Raw genomic sequence first — 8,443 nt, 5'->3', positions numbered from 1 at the left:
CTCCCCATCCAACCTGACAGAACTTGAGAGGATCTGCAGAGAAGAATGGGAGAAACTCCCCAAATATAGGTGCCAAACTTGTAGCGTCATACCCAAGAGACTTCAGACTGTAATCGTTGCCAAAGGCGCTTCAACAAGGTACTGAGTAAAGGGCCTGAATACTTATTTAAATGTGATGTTTCAGTTTTTTTATGAATTAGCAAACATTTCTAAACCTGTTTTTGTTTTGTCATTATGGGGTATTGTGTGTAGATTGATGAGGGAGAAAAACGGTTTAGTCAAAATTTGGAAAAAGTGTGGAAAAAGTCAAGGGGTCTGAATAGTCTCTGAATGCACCGTGCACTCAGAAAAGAGCCACTGATTACCAAAACAAGTAAAAAATGACCCTCCCCCCTTAATTCTGGTTGATGTGTCAACAACTATCTGCAAATTATGAGCAGTCAGCAGTTCACACATCAATTAGGCCATTGGGAAGACAGGCAAAACAGCTAGTGCAGCTAGTGTAGAGCAAAGCTAGCTAGCAACTAGACCTAGTTAGCGTGGACCAGAGCAAGACCGATGATAGTGCGGACCAGAGCTAGCTTGCTATTAACTACTCCCTGGACCAGACCTAGTGCGGACCAGAGCTAGCTAGCTACTCGCTATGCCCTGGAACACATCTAGTTGGTGCGGCCCAGAGAAAGACCAGAGCTCTGGTGCAGGACATAGGTAGCACTGGTCCGCTCTAGCTCTGGTATAGCTCTGGTCCACACTATCTAGGTGGCAGCAGAAAGTGAATAAGAAAAATAATGAACAGTTTCTATAGTTGGGCATGGCTTTCAACATGCTCACCTAATAAATTGTTTAAATGGATAAATTATTGAACAGTGCACCAGAGGTACTTGCAACTGTAATTCCTGAAATGCAGAGCCTGTTACATTGTTTGCTCGCTGGTGTGCTAGCTCTCATTGACCACCATTGAAAATGCTGGTAACACTAGCCAGGAAGCCAGTTAATATAACTAAGACAGTCCACCACAACATACCTGAAAGTCTCCTGATTAGCAAGAGGTAGTCTATGTTAACTTTCATTCTATATTAAAAACACAGTTTGGGATCATTGTGCGAGGTTTTCTCCATTCGTTTAAATGGAGAATTGAGCTTGGCCTGAATAGCAACAGTAGGAGGTCTGGGCTTGACAATGGGTCAATTAGGACTCCATAGGGAACATTACCTAACGTTGTAGGAACATTCACTGTTTGCTATGACAGTAGCAAGACATGGAGAGTGTGAAGAAATTGGTGTTATCACTTTTAATAGCTCCCTGAAACATAGCGTTTCTTAGTTAGTTCTTATCCTACCTCATTTGCACACACTGTATATTGACTTTTTCTATTGTATTATTGACTGTATGTTTGTTTATTCCATGTGCTCTGTGTTGTTGTTTGTGTCGCACCTCTTTGGTTTATCTTGGGCAGGTCGTAGTTGTAAATGAGAACTTGTTCTCAACTAGCCTACCTGGTTAAATAAAGGTTAAATAAAATATGTAAAAAAATAATTAGTGTCCATCTGTTTATAATTGTCTCATAAATAACTGCTCAGGGTTTTAATGGAGTTAAGAGTGGTGTTTTTTCCTGAAACTTTTTGGTGGAGAGTGCCATGTCAACCGTTGTGTAAGAGTCTTGTCGTTTTGACGTGGAGTCTTGTTTTATCTGTTACGGTGTGAAGAAGAGCTGTATTTATATTGGCCTTCATACATCTTTCATAACCATCTACTGCTCTTAAGACAGCAAGACATTGAAGACACAGGGCCCTGAAGTGGATTTTTGAAGAATGGTTTATTTATCCCTATACTGTACCGGAGTGGTTGTGCTTACCCCTTTTTAAGGAGTTCTGGAAGAATGTGAAACATTTTGTGTTAATATTGCAGAAAAGAGAGTATGAGCGAGTATCGACAGTGTAAAATCGATGTTTGTGAGTGAGTGCCCGTGTGTATGCATGGATGTTTGGGTGTGTGTGTGGGGGGGGGGGGCAATTGAGACTTGAGACTTGGACTGTGTACGTGTGCCATTCAGAGGGTGAATGGACAAGACAAAATATTTAAGTGCATTTAAACTGGGTATGGTAGTAGATCCCAGGCACACCAGTTTGAGGGTGTCAAGAACTGCAACGCCGTTGGGTTTTCATGCTCAACAGTTTCCCGTGTGTATCAAGAATGTTCCACCACATAAAGGACTTCCAGCCAACTTGGCACAACTGTGGGAAGAATTGGAGTCAACATGGGCCAGCATCCCTGTGGAACGTTTTCGACACCTTGTGAGTCCATTACCTGGAGAATTGAGGCTGGTTCGAGGGCAAAAGGGGGAGCAACTCAATATTAGGAAGGTGTTCCTAATGTTTTGTACACTCTGTGTACGACTAGTACACTCTTAGAAAAAAGGTGCTATGTAGAACCTAAAAGGGTTCTTCGGCAGTCCCCATAGGAGAACCCTTTGAAGGTAGAGCCCTTTTGGTTCCAAAAGTTTTTCCACAGAGGGTTCTACATGGATCCCAACAGAGTTTTACTTGGAACCAAAAGGGGTTCTCCTATGGGGACAGTTGTAGAACCCTTTTTGAACCCTTTTTTCTAAGAGTGTACAGTACCAGTCAGAAGTTTGGAGACACCTACTCACTCCAGGGTCTTTCTTTACTTTTACTATTTTCTACATTGTAGATTAATAGTAAAGACATCAAAACTAGGAAATAACACATATGGAATTATGTAGTAACCAAAAAAGTATTCAACAAATCAAAATATATTTTAGATTTTAGATTCTTCGAAGTAGTCACCCTTTGCCTTGATGACAGCTTTGCACACTCCATTATAAATTCAGCAAAAAAAGAAACGTCCCTTTTTCAGGACCCTGTCTTTCAAAGATAATTCATAAAAATCCAAATAACTTCACAGATCTTCATTGTAAAGGGTTTAACTTCTTATGGCTTGGGGGCGCTATTTTCACATCCGGATGAAAAGTGTGCCCAAAGTGTGCCCAAAGTAAACTGCCTGCTACTCAGGCCCAGAAGCAAGAATATGCATGTAATTAGTAGGTTTGGATAGAAAACACTCTAAAGTTTCTAAAACTGTTTGAATAATGTCTGTGAGTATAACAGAACTGATTTGGCAGGTGAAACCCCGAGCACAATCCATCCGGGGAATTTGTTTTGAGGTCAATCTGTTTTCCATTGGTTTTCTATGGTAAACCCGTTTTAATAGAAATATGCTTGCAGTTCCTATAGTTCCACTAGATGTCAACAGTCTTTAGAAATTGGTTGATGTTTTTCTTTAGAGAAATGAAGAAGTACGGCTGTCCAGAACGAGGGTCCAGCCTAGGGATCTCTAAAGTTTTGATGCGCGCGACCTGGAACGCGCTTTCTTTGTTTCCCTCCGGTATTGAACACAGTTTATCCCGTCTTAAATTGTATCGATTATTTACGTAAAAAATACCTACAGTTGTATTACGAAAGTTGTTTCAAATGTTTGGATCAAGATTACAGGTAACTTATAACATATTTTGTAGTCATGTTGCGTGAGTTGGAACCGGTGTTTTTTTATCAAATAAATTGACATTTTGGAGATATAACGACGGAATTAATCGAACAAAAGGACCATTTGTGATGTTTATGGGACATATTGGAGTGCCAACAGAAGAAGTTCTTCAAACTTGCAGACTTGTTTACGTGCTGCTGTGGGGTTTGTTGCCAACCTTACTTTGCTACCTGACAACTTTACGGTTTTTACTTTTTAATTACCGTTTATATTTTTTGTTTTTCCCTCACTCAACTTTTTTTCATTCAACTTTTTCACTCCGGACATTTTATCTGGACATGGTTCGTCAGGACTTCCAACAGCCGAAGCTAAGTAGTAACATTAACATGATGCCTTCTAATTGCAGTCGCTGTACTGGAGAATGATCGCCTTACGGCGAGGATAGCTGTGCTGCAAGCCCAGCTTCAGACGCAATCGTTAGGCAAGGGTAATTTCAGTGTAGGAAAGGATGAAACAGCGTCTGTGCCACCAGTAAGTACAGATATTAACGTTAGTATAAAACCCCTCGCACGGTCCCCGCAGTCGGACAACTTTCTCATGGCTTCTGGAGGGAAATGCTGTAGGAATGCTCAATTGGTGTTGCTCATTCAGCCGACAGAAACTTTCAACCGGTTCTCCCCATTAAGCAGCGAGTTGGAGTCAGAGGCCGAGCCTTCTCTGGTCTCTACTCCTCCCGTTACAGGGTCTGAGACGCCGAAGCTTCCCACCATTAGCTCTGGCAAATTGAAAACCCTAGTCATTGGCGAATCCATTACCCGCAGTATTAGACTTAAAACGAATCATCCAGCGATCATACACTGTTTACCAGGGGGCAGGGCTACCGACGTTAAGGCTAATCTGAAGATGGTGCTGGCTAAAGCTAAAACTGGCGAGTGTAGAGAGTATAGAGATATTGTTATTCACGTCGGCACCAACGATGTTAGGATGAAACAGTCAGAGGTCACCAAGCGCAACATAGCTTCAGCGTGTAAATCAGCTAGAAAGATGTGTAGGCATCGAGTAATTGTCTCTGGCCCCCTCCCAGTTAGGGGGAGTGATGAGCTGTACAGCAGAGTCTCACAACTCAATAGCTGGTTGAAAACTGTTTTCTGCCCCTCCCAAAAGATAGAATTTGTAGATAACTGGCCCTCTTTCTGGGACTCACCCACAAACAGGACCAAGCCTGGCCTGTTGAGGAGTGACGGACTCCATCCTAGCTGGAGGGGTGCTCTCATCTTATCTACGAACATAGACAGAGCTCTAACTCCCCTAGCTCCACAATTAAATAGGGTGCAGGCCAGGCAGCAGGCTGTTAGCCAGCCTGCCAGCTGAGTGGAGTCTGCCACTAGCACAGTCAGTGTCTCGACCTAGGTTGGGCAAAACTAAACATGGCGGTGTTCGCCTTAGCAATCTCACTAGAATAAAGACCTCCTCCATTCCTGCCATTATTTAAAGAGATCGTGATACCTCATATCTCAAAATAGGGCTACTTAATGTTAGATCCCTCACTTCAAAGGCAGTTATAGTCAATGAACTAATCACTGATCATAATCTTGATGTGATTGGCCTGACTGAAACATGGCTTAAGCCTGATGAATTTACTGTGTTAAATGAGGCCTCACCTCCTGGTTACACTAGTGACCATATCCCCCGTGCATCCCGCAAAGGCGAAGGTGTTGCTAACATTTACGATAGCAAATTTCAATTTACAAAAAAAAAAAAAAAAAGTTTTCGTCTTTTGAGCTTCTAGTCATGAAATCTATGCAGCCTACTCAATCACTTTTTATAGCTACTGTTTACAGGCCTCCTGGGCCATATACAGCGTTCCTCACTGAGTTCCCTGAATTCCTATTGGACATTGCAGTCACAGCAGATAATATTCAAATTTTTGGTGACTTTAATATTCACATGGAAAAGTCCACAGACCCACTCCAAAAGGCTTTCGGAGCCATCATCGACTCAGTGGGTTTTCTCCAACATGTCTCTGGACCTACTCACTGCCACAGTCATACTCTGGACCTAGTTTTGTCCCATGGAATAAATGTTGTGGATCTTAATGTTTTTCCTCATAATCCTGGACTATCGGACCACCATTTTATTACGTTTGCAATCGCAACAATTAATCTGCTCAGACCCCAACCAAGGAGCATCAAAAGTCGTGCTATTAATTCTCAGACAACCCATAGATTCCTTGATGCCCTTCCAGACTCCCTTTGCCTACCCAAGGACATCAGAGGACAAAAATCAGTTAAACACCTAACTGAGGAACTCAATTTAACTTTGCGCAATACCCTAGATGCAGTTGCATCCCTAAAAATTAAAAACACTTGTCATAAGAAACTAGCTCCCTGGTATACAGAAAATACACGAGCTCTGAAGCAAGCTTCCAGAAAATTGGAACGGAAATGGCACCACACCAAACTGGAAGTCTTCCGACTAGCTTGGAAAGACAGTACCGTGCAGTATCGAAGAGCCCTCACTGCTGCTCGATCATCCTATTTTTCCAACTTAATTGAGGAAAATAAGAACAATCCGAAATTTATTTTTGATACTGTCGCAAAACTAACTAAAAAGCAGCATTCCCCAAGAGAGGATGGCTTTCACTTCAGCAGTAATACATTCATGAACTTCTTTGAGGAAAAGATCATGATCATTAGAAGCAAATTACGGACTCCTCTTTAAATCTGCGTATTCCTCCAAAGCTCCATTGTTCTGAGTCTGCACAACTCTGCCAGGACCTAGGATCAAGGGAGACACTGAAGTGTTTTAGTACTATATCTTTTGACACAATGATGAAAATAATCATGGCCTCTAAACCTTCAAGCTGCATACTGGACCCTATTCCAACTAAACTACTGAAAGAGCTGCTTCCTGTGCTTGGCCCTCCTATGTTGAACATAATAAACGGCTCTCTATCCACTGGATGTGTACCAAACTCACTAAAAGTGGCAGTAATAAAGCCTCTCTTGAAAAAGCCAAATCTTGACCCAGAAAATATAGAAAACTATCGGCCTATATCGAATCTTCCATTCCTCTCAAATTTTTTTGAAAAAGCTGTTCACTGTTCACGGCAGCAAATCACTGCCTTCCTGAAGACAAACAATGTATACGAAACACTTCAGTCTGGTTTTAGACCCCCTCATAGCACTGAGACTTCAGTTGTGAAGGTGGTAAATTACCTTTTAATGGTGTCAGACCGAGGCTCTGCATCTGTCCTTGTGCTCCTAGATCTTAGTGCTGCTATTGATACCATCGATCACCACATTCTTTTGGAGAGATTGGAAACCCAAATTGGTCTACACGGACAAGTTCTGGCCTGGTTTAGATCTGATTTGTCGGGAAGATATCAGTTTGTCTCTGTGAATGGTTTGTCCTCTGACAAATCAATTGTAAATTTCGGTGTTCCTCAAGGTTCCGTTTTAGGACTTCTATTGTTTTCACTATATATTTTACCTCTTGGGGATGTCATTCGAAAACGTAATGTTAAATTTCACTGCTATGCGGATGACACACAGCTGTACAGTTCAATGAAACATGGTGAAGCCCCAAAATTGCCCTCGCTAGAAGCCTGTGTCTCAGACATAAGGAAGTGGATGGCTGCAAATGTCTACTCTTAAACTCGGACAAAACAGAGATGCTTGTTCTATGTCCCAAGAAACAAAGAGATCGTCTGTTGAATCTGACAATTAATCTGGATGTTTGTACAGTCGTCTCAACTAAAACTGTGAAGGACCTCGGCGTTACTCTGGACCCTGATCTCTCTTTTGAAGAACATATCAAGACTGTTTCAAGGACAGCTTTTTTTCCATCTACGTAACACTGCAAAAATCAGAAACTTTCTATCCAAAAATGACGCAGAAAAGTTAATCCATGCCTTTGTTACTTCTAGGTTGGACTACTGCAATGCTCTACTTTCCGGCTACCCGGATAAATCACTAAATAAACTTCAGTTAGTGCTAAATACGGCTGCTAGAATCCTGACTAGAAACCAAAAATGTGATCATATTACTCCAGTGCTAGCCTCCCTACACTGGCTTCCTGTTAAGGCAAGGGCTGATTTCAAGGTTTTACTGCTAACCTACAAAGCATTACATGGGCTTGCTCCTACCTATCTTTCCGATTTGGTCCTGCTGTACATACCTACACGTACGCTGCGGTCACAAGATGCGGGCCTCCTAATTGTTCCTAGAATTTCTAAGCAAACAGCTGGAGGCAGGGCTTTCTCCTATAGAGCTCCATTTTTATGGAATAGTCTGCCTACCCATGTGAGAGACGCAGACTCAGTCTCAACCTTTAAATCTTTACTGAAGACATATCTCTTCAGTAGGTCCTATGATTAAGTGTAGTCTGGCCCAGGGGTGTGAAGGTGAACGGAAAGGCTGGAGCAACGAACCGCCCTTGCTGTCTCTGCCTGGCCGGTTTCCCCTCTTTCCACTGGGATTCTCTGCCTCTACTCCTATTACGGGGGCTGAGTCACTGGCTTACTGGTGTTCTTCCATGCCGTCCCTGGGAGGGGTGCGTCACTTGAGTGGGTTGAGTCACTGACGTGATCTTCCTGTCTGGGTTGGCGCCCCCCCTTGGGCTGTGCCATTTTGGAGATCTTTGTGGGCTATACTCGGCCTTGTCCCGGGATGGTATGTTGGTGGTTGGAGATATCCCTCCAGTGGTGTGGAGGCTGTGCTTTGGCAAAGTGGGTGGGGTTATATCCTACCTGTTTGACCCTGTCCGGGGGTTTCATCGGATGGGGCCACAGTGTCTCCTGACCCCTCCTGTCTCAGCCTCCAGTATTTATGCTGCAGTAGTTTGTGTCGGGGGCCTAGGGTCAGTCTGTCACATCTGGAGTATTTCTCTTGTCTTTTCCGGCGTCATGTGTGAATTTAAATATGCTCTCTCTAATTAT

This window comes from Salmo trutta, chromosome 13 (assembly GCF_901001165.1).
Source record: "Salmo trutta chromosome 13, fSalTru1.1, whole genome shotgun sequence".
In the NCBI taxonomy this organism is placed as follows: Eukaryota; Metazoa; Chordata; class Actinopteri; order Salmoniformes; family Salmonidae; genus Salmo; species Salmo trutta.
Note: the sequence above shows the minus strand (reverse complement) of the source record.